Below are 12,712 nucleotides of genomic sequence, written 5' to 3'. Positions count from 1 at the left end.
CCCTGGAAAACAAACTGCAGCTTGAAAACCTGCACGGAATCATATAAAGTGTGGGAATATTTTAAATAGTGACTCAAGCTCGGCAAATTGCAAATGGCTTATCACAGCAGCACAACAGCTATACACGGTCACTTGAAGCAAAAGCATTCTGGAGCGTCTTGTTTAAGAGCACACACAGTGACAGCAAGACAGCACTGTTTTGTTTACTTTTTATTCCCCCAAGCATAATGTATTAGAATCATTAACAAGCGTAACAAGTAATTTATGCACCACTGCTGTTATGGGAACATAACGTTACACCATGTGTCATGTAACGTTGTTGTTCAGTCGTTGTATATTTTCTGTTTCATTTAACAGCCATGTATGAGTGACAAACTGGCTTAAGCTAGCATTACATTCTGTTGGTACATGTGGATGTGTCCATCCCATTTATATGAATTGGGGATTGACAAAATATTACAAACACCTCAGTTTCACCGAGCACAGTTCAACCGCTCCACAAATTACAGCCTCCAAAAGGACCATTAACATAAATCAACACCTCTTTCAAACAGATTCAATAAAATTCTCAACATTATAATCCTTGCGAAGGGAGGATTTACTGCAGACCTGTTGTATTACACTGCATTGGTTTTAGTACCTAGAATATTTCCTAATATAAAGTGAGTGTATGTGTCACAGTAATCATTTTGAATTTGTTGTCCAGCATTTTCTGATCAGCTATCTGACAAATAGGGTCCATTATTATCATTATCATTATTATTATTACGGTGATGGGGAATCAGAGGATGATGATTAGGTGGCTGAGTAAAATATTGAGCTTTTAATGAGATAACAAGCACATTTAGAATGGGCACTGCACTAGTAAGACAAATACACAAACTAAAAGCATGGTGTAAAAATAGATCCCACATGAAAAAAAAGAACTCTACAGAGTGCACAGCATCATGGAATGGCCTCAGTTATGTGCAAGAGACAAATCAGCTTACCAATCCATTTTCTATCTTTATCTTCGTCATTAGATTCTATGGTCGTTGTTTTCATTCACATAAAAACTTTCGAGGGATTGTATGCTGCATTTTTAATTTTTCCACTGAGTGATAAGCTTAGTGCAGGGTAGGTATTATAGAATATATAGATTTTACTATGATGCCATCTATAGTATCTTACTCAACATGACAACATGATGACATATTTTGTTTGGGGGGGGGGGGTAGGAGGCAATGAGAGGACAGGTGGGAAAAAAAATTTGATTACTGTGATTTACTCAATATGGTTGTCATGTCAAGGAGAAATCCATTAATTTGATTCAATACTTTTAGACAGTTTGAAATTTTAAACTCAAGTTTACATCCATATCTGTTTGAAGAAGAAAAACGTCGGCACTGTGACCTACAAAAATAAATCCAGGTGTTATTTCCCTCTCTTTCTCTCAACCATAAAAGTAAATGAAGCTTGCAGGATGCTCCGCAGACACCTTAATGATGATGATGAATGAATGATACATGCTGTTCACTCCTCCCTGACACTGTTCATTGCTCTTTCCTCCTCCCTTTCTGCGGTCAAGTGCAGTGGTCACCAAGGTACATTAAGAGTTTATTACCTTGGCTGAATTTTGTCTTGAATTATTATAAATACAGGGAGTATGAGGAGGCTATATTGGCACTAATTAAATTGTATTGAAAGTTTCAGTTAGTATGAGGCTTTTGTAAATTCTAGACTCTGGAGGGAAATGCACTTCTCCGCTTTGTTGCCGAGATAAGAAGATCACTAGAAGTCTCATATTTGTTCAATATGCAGCCACAGCCAGCAGCTGTTAGCTTAGCTAAGCTAGTAGAACAGCTAGTCTGGCTCTGTTGAAAAGTAAAAAACTCATTGGTCATACACAAACACAAATGTAAAGACGACAATTTGCGGTTCTCGGGACGTTATGTGTTGGACTATTTACTTGACAGGGCACAGGAAGTCACTGCAAAGCTAACAGTCTTTATTCTAAGCTAACAAACCGGCTGCTGTAGCATTATATATTTATCTGGCAAATATGAGACTGGTATATGTACATTTCTTCTAATTCAAAAGAAAGAATAAGCGCTAGGTATGTCACTTTTTTGAAAAGTAAAGTTCAAACGCAGATGAACTAACAAGTACTTCACACACCCCATACAGCCGAACGCACTTGCACCAAATCCAATTCTGTCGTTATCCTTAATAGTATGAGCCTCAATTTTTTATTTATTAGCTCAGTTCAGTCATAGGTCGATAGGCCAGAAATATGTGAAGCTGATATAGAATTTTAAGAGAACCACCTGCTGGACCTGCTGTTGTGCTTATAAGCTGTAAATTTTGGCTCAGAAATGAGCCTTACATTCAAACAAATGTTCAAATAAAAAGTGATGACCTAAAATGTTCAACTATTCCTTTGAATATGTTTACCAACTACATTACCAGTCAAACGTTTGGACACACGTTCCCATTATGTGTTGTGTTATTTTGAGGAGACAGATTTATAGGAGGAAAAAGCGAAATTTTGATGCCTCACAAATCCATACAGAATGATCTGGTAATCACTTACCAGATGATGGGAACCAGACACATTTTATGCTGCATGTCTCTTCAGTTAAACACTGCATGTGAACTGTAGCATGGTCTTGTTCCACTTGATGTGACAGCTTCCATCTGTGGCCATTTTGCAGCAGCATTTATGAGCCCCTCCTAGCAACCATTCGGTTTATTTCATTGACAGAGGCTAAAGCAGCACAGTGAGAGACACATAGACTGTGGCTTTTATTACAACCATAATGTAGATGAGAGGCAGTGTGTGCTCCCTGTATGTGGGCTGATGGGCCAAGCTCTGGCTTCAATTTAAGCCTCACATCACTTCTGGTGGCTGATATAGCTCGACATGGCTGTGCGTACATTTCTGCATTTGTATAAAACTATGCAGATGGATATCAGACACACACACACACACACACACACACACACACACACACATTTACACTTACATATGAATAACAGTGTAAGTGCATACATAAAATTCACCCCGAATTTTTCCAGCACATCACTGCTGGATCCTGCGCTCATTACATATGACGTTCCAGCTGTGTGAGTGAAACAAGATTCAAAAGAAGAAAAGGAAGGAACACATGTGGAGCCTGTATGGAACGACAGTGTTCATCTCCCTACTGTACACACATGTGTGAGTGCAAGCATGTTAGCGTTGTCTAACCTGTGGTGATGAAAGATGAGTTAGATAAAAGTGGGACGGAAGTGCAGAGGGAGGAGAGCAAGCAGGAAGAATAAGAGAGAACAGAATGAAGGAAAGATGGAACAGGTTCAGATGTAAATGTACTACGAGGCAGAAGAACAGGAATAAAGTGAGAATATGGGGAAGAAATGATAAAAATAGATTATACAAGGGAAGGAAAGCAACAGCGGATGGGTAGGGCTCAGTGAGATAATTCAAATTTTGCACATTTGCGCTTGTTCAGTGTAGGTTTACATGGTTTTCTCGTATGTAGGGATATCCCAGCGATGATCTTATCATGCCAATATGGCTTCTTGAATTGAACTGTTAGGGAGAAGAGCGAAATAGGGGAGAGAGGCTGAACAAGATAAGCAGCTTTATAAATAAGAGGAGGTAGAGGAGAAAAGGAAAAAGACACGGATTAAAAGGAGGAAGAGGAGAATGAGGAGAGGGGATGTGAAGATGACGGGCAAGAGTAAAGAAGGAAGTGGACAGGTAGTAGAAAGGGAAAAGAAGGGGGAAACAGAAGGAGAAAGAGTGGGATGTGCAGAAGATTGCTCAGTGTGTATTGAGCTCCAACTGTATTGTGCTATGAGGTCCCCAGAAAGAAAACATGGTAGTATGAATAATAGATGGCAACACACACACACACACACACACACACACACACACACACACACACACACACACACTGCATGTTTATTTTTGTGCATGTTTGGTGTTTGACTCCTCTCTCCCTTATAAATGGCTGAAAAAAATGATCTTGACAGCGAGCCAGATGATGTGCTCAGCTGAACAAATACATCAACACACAGACTCATATTCAACGAGTCACAAGAGATTTTCATGGAGGCATCCTGTGACCTCCCATTGATACATGTATGTCGGTGAAGACAATATGAACTTAGTGAGAACATGTTAATGCTTCAGCATGAATGAGTGCATTTTAATTCTACTCAGTGGATGGATTCATGTGTCAATCATGCTAAAAAGTTGACATTTCTGCAAGCCGCCCACCCAGGAAAAGCATCGGGAGAGATGTGAATACTCATCTGCTCTAAAACAGACTTGAAAAAAAATTGCAAAAGATTCGGCTTTTTGGGGAATGTTCGGCGGTATTGTTCAGCAAATACTTAAGATTGGGCTGTAGAATTTAAAAGCCAGTGTTTCATATTCAAACATCTAAACACCACTGGGATTTGTCCTGCAAAAAATCTTTCTGTCTCAGTTTGTAAAGGTCAGTGGAACTGCATATTCAGCTGGTTAAAAGCACTGCTGTCGATTTGTGTATTCAATAAAAGCCTACAGCCCATCGCTGTTGTTTCATCAAACAGAGTGATTTAGGGATATGAATTTTAATGCAAAAAAACATGAGCAGTGACGATTCTACCTTCACATGACTCCCACTGTAATATTACTGAAGAGTACTGCTCTTACACTGATCTCAGTAAATATGCACAATATCTTAATAATAAAAATAATGAAACGCTACTGAATTTACGAGTGGTAGTTTTCTTTTTCAATTGGAGCGCATCTGTCAGACATATGCATACCGCAGCACTGGAAGTGATTTAAACCTCTGCTGCAGGACAGGAGAATAATCGTTAATAGGCAGTGAGAGCATGTGATGCAAATGAGGGAGCAGTGATTATATTTATAACCATGTTAAAAATTAAACATGATAGTAAGCGAAACTGGGTGACATTTAGTGATACATGGACTTGTAAAAGTTAATTGTGTTGCAAATCAAAGGAGTGTTTGTGTGTGTGTGTGTGTGCGCGCACAGCAGTAGGCACATAAAGAGAAGCTATAAGATGCTGCAGATTTACCACTTAGCCTTAATTTCATGTGTGTGTATATATATACATACATACATATATACACACACACACACACACACACACACACACACACACACACACATACATACATACATACTCTCCCTTCATCCCCCTTAGCTTTCTAATGTTCACCATCTGCATCACAGAACTGATACTGATGCAAAGAGCACCTTCAGATGGAAACAAATGGAAAAGAGAATAGTTAAAATTTTAAAGTTATATAAGTCATTACTTTTAAACTATTCATGCTACATGCTTGAAATTTTAAGAGAATGTTCATATGTCTTTTAAATTGTTCGGCCTTCAGTTGCATAGTTGCCAAGTTATAGCTTGATGAAAATTGCATTAAAAAATTCTCTGGTGCTTGTCTGAATGAAATATAGAATTCTGATTTATGAGGCTTTAAAAGTGAAAAGAATTATTCAATGTTCATATTGCTCATTTGTAACCTTGTTTTCACTCGATTCTCATTGTGCATTTGAAGCTCCCATATTTTACACTTTTACAGTGTTTTATTTTAAATGTTGATATTCATAAGAACCTTCTCAATGTAGTTTTACATCTCCTCTCCAAGCTTCTATCTGGAGCTCTAGTCAATCAGAAGAGAGTCTCTGGGCCTCTCTTCAGATTGGCTGACAGTTTTATGAGTGAATTAATAAAAATATAGCACAATTTAGGAAAAGACTCCGAAGAAACTGAATCCCTCAAGGTTGGATGGTTGGACTGGGTGGGCCGGGCTTGGGGTATGGGTTAGAGCAGTTGGTGCTTTTTTCTGACATCACAAAGTTACAGAAGTCTTGACAGCTTGTTTTAAAGGCACAGTTTATGAATACAGGTTGTGTGCATTTCTCTGCGGACTGAGTGCTTTGATACTTTGAGCCATCCTCGGTCAGTGTTGATTTCCATGTAACATGGCTTCATCTTTGGCAGCATGCTCCATTTGAGATGTGTTGAGTTCTACAGATGTAGAATACTCTCACAAATTGTGTAAAAATAAATTCTAAATCTCACATTCAAAAGTGGAAAAGACCACAATTGATGAACCTCAATGAAGCATATGATGTGTTCTAAATAAGATATCCCAATCAGAATATTGGCATCTTTAAGTTTTGTAAAACAAGACCAAAGGAGTGTATCACTGTTTGAGCCAGAGGGGTCATTCCGTATGAGTGGACCGTGCACCAGCATGTTAAACTCTTGCTTGCCTAATTTCCAATACCTGATGGCAATTTCACTTATCACTATCTGTTAGAAGAGTCGGTTTGTCGGCCTGACACCGAATGAGTATAACTTGTGCCATTAAATTTACGATAAAACGGAATACATAACATTTTGATCTTATTGTAAAATATATTTTTCCCATCTCTGAGCTCCATTAGCCTAGCTTGAGATCAATAAACTGGCATGTTCCAAAGAAAGTGCTGTACATTATAAAAACACTGAAACAACCACTTTAACAACAAGGATCAGCATTTGTGACCTGTACAAAGGGAAATCTACACCTCTTGTTAGCACTGTTACTACGTTTTCACAGACTATAGACAGGAACACTCCTATGGTCTTACCTCTCCTCAGAGGAGCCTGACACCCACTGAGGAGAATAGCAAAAATCTACAGGAAGTGAAATGACCAAAATGTCACAAGGTCACACAACAAGAATACAATAAATAAAATTAAAGCTCCCTGAAACAAATATACACAGAAATAAATATTTACACGGAAAATAATAATAAATTCTTATAGACTACTGCCAGGCTGGAGGAATCAGTGATGAGGTGGATCACACCAGATACAAGCAGTGCGTATTCAGACAGAACTACACTGACAGACTTCAAAGGAATTTATACAAACTCCAACTGAACAAACAGATAAACTTGCACAACAACATTTCATTGCCAAACACTGGAGTGGGTATTTGAAGAATTTAAAAGAAAATATGTCAGAGGATGGCTGTATAGTGCCTTCAGATTTTGCTGAAAATTATTAATTCTTTGCAGAATTTTGCCCAGATTTACCAAAGGGCCAACATTCAATGTACCCCTCATCAATTTGCAGTATACATGAGAAAAAAAGAACAAAGATGGAACCGAAGAAACTAAATTCATCCCTATTCGATTCTTGAACATATCATATTATTTACGTCCCGTAAACGATTAAGAGGCAAATCACGAATGTCTCGTGCCCCACAGACTGACAGGAAGGGATCTACAAATGTGCAAAAGTCATTTCGCGTGTACAAATAGATCCACAAATGCGTAAATGTTTACAGAGTACGTTATGCATATTTGCAAAGACATCTGAACAATCCCTGAAAATTCAAAATGTGCAGTATGAATAATTCAAAAGTAATGGCTTGTGGAAATCTCTTTTTTTTCTTCTTTTTTAAGCAACACTTCTTTATTTGGGCCACGACCCCTTTTTAAACCATCCGCATCACAAAAACTAAAGAAGATACAAAGGAAAAATGGGTACAATGACATCATTTACATATAGTATGAAGCAAATCCAAGATGGTCAATCCTCTTCTGATTTGACATGGAATTACCCGAAGGAATAAATAGGGCAGCACTATTCAGCAGGTTACAAAATGATGCAGCTAAACAGAAAACACCTAAAGTAATTTCCATATAATCACTGTAGCAGGGTTTTATTAACACTATCTGTAAACTCTATCTCAAGAATGAAAATTTGCAAGGTTGTAAATGCACTATCCACTAGTGTACTTTCCAGCAGATGCCCGGGGAAGAGAGTAGTGGGAGTAAAGTGAGTAAAGGTACATTTCATTTAAAGCATTTCGACACACTATTTCAGTAATGTGTGGTGTGTTATTGAATATTTGTCACTTTTTAAAGGCTCATAATTACATACTCCTCTCAATGTGCTTTTAATCTCTCATTATGCCTAACAAGTGATGCATAATGTAAAGTGTTAATGAAATACCCATTAAATCAATGGCAGTGTAAGCATTCACACAACTATCGGCTGTAAGGACTTGCAGTTAGCGCCCTTTCCATTTCTGCCTCTCAGCAGAAACTTATTTTCCCTCTGCAGGTAGGAGAGAAAATACGACTGCTGTTGGATTAAAATCTTGAGCAGGTTTAAGGTTTTAGCTTCAGCCTGGCCCTTTAATTATTAAATTAGCAGCTTTACACTGAAATTGCTGATGCAGCTAATTCACATTGGGGGAGAATGAGATGACTGTGAGATTCAAGGGTGCTGAATTTGGAGACTGAACTCTTTTCAGTCTTCCAAACATAAAGTGCTCTGTTGTGCCCCGTTGGTTTATCGGCAGATTTATGCAAAGAATGGTGTCAGGGGTAACATAGTGAAGTTTAGTATTGAAAAGCAATGTTTTGTTTTAAAATGACAGGCTAAACAATGACCTGGAGTCAGTGGCTTTTTGGTGTCCTCCTTTTGTTGCTGCTAAATGCTCAATTCATTACATTGTGTTGCAGTGAAAGGTTAGGCTTGGCATCTTGTTTGTCTAGTTTAGATGGGTTTATTGATAGGTATAGATAGAGGTTTCTTGGTTTATTTGTCAGGATGTGGTGAGGGGTGATTTCTAGGGGATTCCTTTTTATAGCCGGCATCCTATCAATTGTAGATATTGTAGTTAGGACCAACTGCTAAACACATTACTACTTTACATTTCAAATAATATCAAAAATGCATTCGAGAATACCATATACTGCTAAAACAATGCGTTGTTTTGTCCATATACCTCTGGGTATGCAGTCTGAGACGTACATCTTTTTTAACCAAAGTACTGTCATATCATCCTTTTCCAAATAGGATTGGATGTTAAAATACGTCAAATGATATTGTGGTTCACATCAATGTGCAGGCAGTAATCATAGAGTGCTTTCATGCCTCTCTTTCATGTCAGTACAATTTATGCACATTTTGCAATGTATTAAGAAGAGCTAGTATTGGTTTAATCACTTGACCCAACCTTTACTGGATTGTTGACTGGATCGTTCAGATTGGTGAGGTTTGTTTAACCCTGATGTCTGAACTGAATTTATGAATTTAGTTTTTAATCCTGTTTTGTGCGCTGAATCCACGCTGACACTCTCTTTTCTCAGCTGCTATAATGAGAAACGCTGTTGGAGCAGTAACTTAAAATTGACATTTTGTAACATCAGCTGGGAAATGCCGCAGCACCGTTTATTTTACACTTTGAGCAGCTTGTTTCACCGTTGTTAAACTCGAGCCACAGATTTATTCTCAGCCAGTTAGACTCAAACTTGTATTCAGACTGCTGCTGCTTCACCTTAACGCTACCATAACCTGTCTGATAATGAGGATTAACATTGTTAACATCAACATCACTGGAACCGCCATTTACGCTAGTCTTTTGGGATTCTGATGTTTTCTTTCTGAGCGGGTTCCACTTAAGATGATGTTGTAGCCCCAGTCTATGTTTGGCATGCCTTCAAGTTCATATCTTTGAGGCAACATCTGATGCAGCATTTCAGATAGTCGTGCCACATTCCACACCTGTGCAAACATTATTAGACACTGCTGCAAATGCTTCTGAGAATTTCCCACATTGCAAGAGCTAGATTTGTGGCAATGAATGAAATTATGCACAATATCCACAATCTTGCACCTACTTACCATTTCCTTTGGTTAAGCAAAACAATACATTGTGTCAGTTATTATGGGATACTCTCACTTTATACCATGATTTTGTTTTGTTTTTTTGCACTTGCAGTTATTGAGTTTACATGTAAAGATACCCAAATATGATTAAGGATCCAACCTTTTTTAATCACTGAAGTAGACAAAGATGTATAGTTTTAGATGTAATCGCCTTCTAAAACAGCTACTTGCCCCTCATTACTCACAGAGTGTGTGTATCCTTGAATGTAACTATAGCTTTTATAAAATGGACATCATCTTAGAAGCAAATTTGGGGGTTGTGGTTTGGGAATTTTGTGTTTCAGTACTCTATGCCACCCTAAAAATGAGCAGGGTTTTCTTGGCAGGCTCATTTTCCCTTGTAAAATGGTAGCTTATGGTTTTACCTGTATAGCAGTTGACTTCTACAGGCAGAAGCATTCAAGGAGCCGTCAAAAGTGCAACTATGGTGCACTGGGGTTAGTGCACTGGCACAAAATGGTACAAGAAGTGATGTCTTTTTTGTTATTAGCTGAAATTATGACGTCCCATGTGTGCTTGGGGCCCAAATTATACTTGTAAATTCATTGTAAATAGACTGAAGATGTTTTCAAATCCTTATTGCTCGTCATTCTCCTTCCTACCGGTGTCCCCCATTGTAACACAATCTACCAATTTGTTTGCATTAGGTACAGAGTTACTTAGTTGTATGTATACAATCAATATTTTGTTTGTTTTGTGTTAAACTGGAGAACTGCTGGAGGCACTTGTGTTGACAATTTATCATTTTTTGACCAATAACATTCAACTGCAAAGTGTTTCTGCCACCCACTCAATGAGCAATTTGAGAATAGCAACAGGTTTCCCCCAGGAGGACTACTTACAATGTGACAGCTAATCATTTTAGCATGCTCACATTACACTACTAATGAGGCCCACAGTGTTTGACTTTAACAAAGAGGATGCTGGGTCGGCTGTGTGCCCTGCGTCCCATTTTCCCCATAAATCTATAGTCATTTAGCAGAATACAAAGGTAATAATTAGTTTGAACTGGGAAATCAAGGGTCCTTTTAACGTGGTTTTGACGCCGATTCTGAATTCAGGGCTTTTCTAACATGGGTTCTGTGTTATTTAAAGAATGGGTTCTCTGTGCTCTACTGATGGATTGACTGTCCATCACTATGTTAGTCTGCAGGAAACGGATAAATGTGACCAGATAATATGATGTGTTTTACATGTTTTCTCATCAGTTTTCTTAGAAAGTAGCTGTCTGTCATGGCCATCCCTTTGGAAGTAAAGGTGGATGAAGTGCTCTTCATCATTTGAAGTGTAATCAGTTGCCGGTCTTATCCAGAGAGATGCATATGACAGAGAAAAAAAAAAAAAAAAAAAAGAAGTGGAGAAAAAGCGCCCTGTGGCCTTGTTTAGAAAATTAAATCACACAGAAAAAACAACTTATTTCCTCCAGCTAAACACATATTTCTGCCAGAGGCTGAGAATATAGTACAGCTGTAGCTAATAGGTGTTGATACACCACAATTGGAAATCTTCTGATCTTCATTTTTGCATCAGAAAATTACATCATCGTGTTTACATCATGTTTACAAGTGTATAGCTATGATTTTAAATCAATGTTGTGTCTGTATCCAAAACTCCTTTGACACGACTAACACAAGTTACAGTGATGATTTTTTTTTTTTGAGACAAATTGAAACTACAGTAGTTAAAAAAAAAAAAAAAAAAAGGTTTCTCACTGTAGAACGTAAACTAATTTCTTCCTCTTTCTGTCCTCCTTTCTTTCAGACCCAGCGATCAAGAGGAAAGCCACACGTCTCAAGTGAAGAAAGACAAATGAACCAATAAGAGAAAAAATAAAGTAGCGGGGCATCAGCTAACCAAAATCACGTCAAATCATGACTGATATCATCTTTACCAGAAACTTCTTGACCTACAACATCATCACTACTGTCATCCTTAAATATGTTTACAGGTACAGAGATCTACACAGAGTCAGAAAAGTTTAATGTGAAGTAAAATGCTGTATGACTGCACTACTGAATGCTTTGTTAACATCTCGGTTGTAGTCACCTACTGTAGGCCTCTCTGCACATCATTACCACAATGGAGTGTGTTTGCATGCTCACAACATGACTGATAACTGGTCACATCTCATGTAGTGTTCTGTGTCTAAAGAGTTACATCTTCACGTGCGTCAGACAGATATCCCTTTATATCAATGATCAGAATATTTCAGGTGCTCGATAAGATGCACCGCTCTCTTCATCATCATGCTTTGACACAGCCTTCGTTGCTGGTTATTGTAAATGGGATATGTGGTGTCACAGGTGCCATCTCAGATCTGTACTTTCCATGTGTTTGCACGTAATTGCATTCACTGCCATTCCCCTGTGTCATTATTATTATAATCATGATTGTTACAGATCCCCGCAGAGACGCAAGTTGGTAGAAGAGAAAATAGACAGAGAGCCTCAAAGTTTTTGACCCATCCCAGGGTCGCCCACCCAAGAGACACACCCAAAACAACATGAACGCTTTGTCTTCACTTTTCCCTTCCTGTGTCCCCCTCACTTTTTCTTTGGGCTTTATCTTTTGTATGTGTACATAAAGCAATTTCAAATCTTATAGTTTTGTACATGTAATTTTTATGGTGTGTGGATATTTTCTAATAAAATAAAACAAAAATGGATGACTTTCTCCCAGACTGACTGCTCTGTTTTTTTCTTTATCTCGTTTCCATCCTCATTTGTGCTGTAGCTGTCCACAGGACGACGTATAATTAACCTTGACAATTCTCAGCGAAGGTAAACATTGTACACTGTAATTTCAAAAGATAGGGAGAGTATATTTATGTTTCTCATCCACATAGCTTGAATGTGACTGAATTTAAACTCTGAAATGTGTTCATTTCTCGTAGGGTCAAACATACCCGCAGCAAATTAAATGTGACTCATATATGTTATTCTATCATATTAATTCTTTT

At 38.1% G+C, this 12,712-nt stretch overlaps 1 protein-coding gene across 1 annotated transcript in view; it reads left to right on the top strand.

The window, feature by feature from the left end:
• LOC111661114 (leucine-rich repeat and fibronectin type III domain-containing protein 1-like protein) overlaps window positions 1-12,426 on the top strand; it is a 145,013-nt gene extending 132,587 nt beyond the window's left edge. The window contains exon 11 of the mRNA XM_023414577.2: window positions 11,515-12,426. The gene's annotated coding sequence lies outside the window, so the exon portion shown is untranslated. The remainder of the gene's footprint in view (window positions 1-11,514) is intronic.
• The last annotated feature ends 286 nt before the right edge of the window (window positions 12,427-12,712 follow it).

Source organism: Seriola lalandi, unplaced genomic scaffold (assembly GCF_002814215.2).
Source record: "Seriola lalandi dorsalis isolate HSWRI2012SDOR001 ecotype SW California unplaced genomic scaffold, Sedor1 jcf7180002054536, whole genome shotgun sequence".
In the NCBI taxonomy this organism is placed as follows: domain Eukaryota; kingdom Metazoa; phylum Chordata; class Actinopteri; order Carangiformes; family Carangidae; genus Seriola; species Seriola lalandi.
Note: the sequence above shows the minus strand (reverse complement) of the source record. Positions and strands in the feature narration are given on the sequence as shown.